Raw genomic sequence first — 1,160 nt, 5'->3', positions numbered from 1 at the left:
GATGAAGTTTGGAGTGTCAGTGTCTGCAAGACCACCTGTAGTGTCAGAAAAGAGATGTATAGTGAGTGGACGAGTTATGATAAAAGAATTGCTCAGTCAATGAGTCAGATCCTAAAGCATGTAGGTACATAACTTAGGCAGTCTACTCCCCCCGTTTCGACTGTCACTGCTGGAATTTCAGATCGTCTGATCGTCTCGTCTGAGAGATCTAGAAGTTGGAAGCTTTTTCCGCCACGCACGTTCCGGGCGGGCATACTAAACAAACATATTATTTATCAATATTGTAGACTTGACAGGTACTTACGGCAGAAAAGGTCCGTCTGTCAGGACTACCTGATACCTAATGGGCACACCCACTATCAGGTAGACCTGACAGGCGGAACTGATCAGGTGGATCTGTCAAGTCTACCTGATAGTAAGAGGCTAACCTTAAGGAAAATTCGTACATAATTAAAATTTCAATCTATTGCATTAAATTTAATAGATTTTTATTACATATATATTTTTTAAAAAAATATTAGCTTACCATTGTCAGTTCCATCCTTGTTGAAGTACCGACTGGTAAAGTCCCATCCTGACTCTGCCGTGGCTTTCAAGTTGTTGTACAACTGGTTCTTCTGAGCCTCAGACGTGAGGTTCATGGCCAATTCATAGTCCTCCCTGGGGAATAGAATAGAATGAAATAGGATAGAATCTATAGATAGGTACCTAAAAGGAATTTCAAGAGACAATACGTTCGCCTGGTAAACAGGAGGGCGTGGGTTCAATCCTAGCCGAGGTATGGAATATTATACAAAATAAAATTTGAGAATCTTCTTCTTCTCTTTCTTCGCCTTTTCCCGTGTTCAGACGGGGTCGGCGTTTTTCGTCAGACTCTCAATTACCCCTAACTAGGGTGATTGCTTTGGGCTAACAATTGGGTTTGGCTTCAAATTTTACGAGTGGATGCCCTTCCCACTCACCCTTTGCTATTTCTGTAGCAATTCCTGCGCGAAAGTTTCGTTAGACAATAGCCACATTTCCAGACGGTCGGTATTCGAACGTAGCACCTTCGGGTTGAGAAACCTTACCTATAAGATTCTGGCCGAGGTCCTGACGTTTGTACCTGGTAGTGTGCCAGAATATACACATTGCCATCTTTGTTAATTGCCACCATACGG

At 42.6% G+C, this 1,160-nt stretch overlaps 1 long non-coding RNA gene across 1 annotated transcript; it reads right to left on the bottom strand.

Moving 5' to 3' along the window:
* LOC103523118 lies at window positions 1-1,160 on the bottom strand. Its single transcript, XR_542043.2, has 3 exons — window positions 1,071-1,160; window positions 527-660; window positions 1-35 (listed from the first exon to the last, which is right to left on the bottom strand). It is a non-coding gene; the product is annotated as an uncharacterized LOC103523118 (long non-coding RNA).

This window comes from Diaphorina citri, unplaced genomic scaffold (assembly GCF_000475195.1).
Source record: "Diaphorina citri unplaced genomic scaffold, Diaci psyllid genome assembly version 1.1 scaffold15532, whole genome shotgun sequence".
NCBI lineage: Eukaryota > Metazoa > Arthropoda > Insecta > Hemiptera > Psyllidae > Diaphorina > Diaphorina citri.
This window is presented reverse-complemented; position numbering and strand designations above follow the sequence as displayed.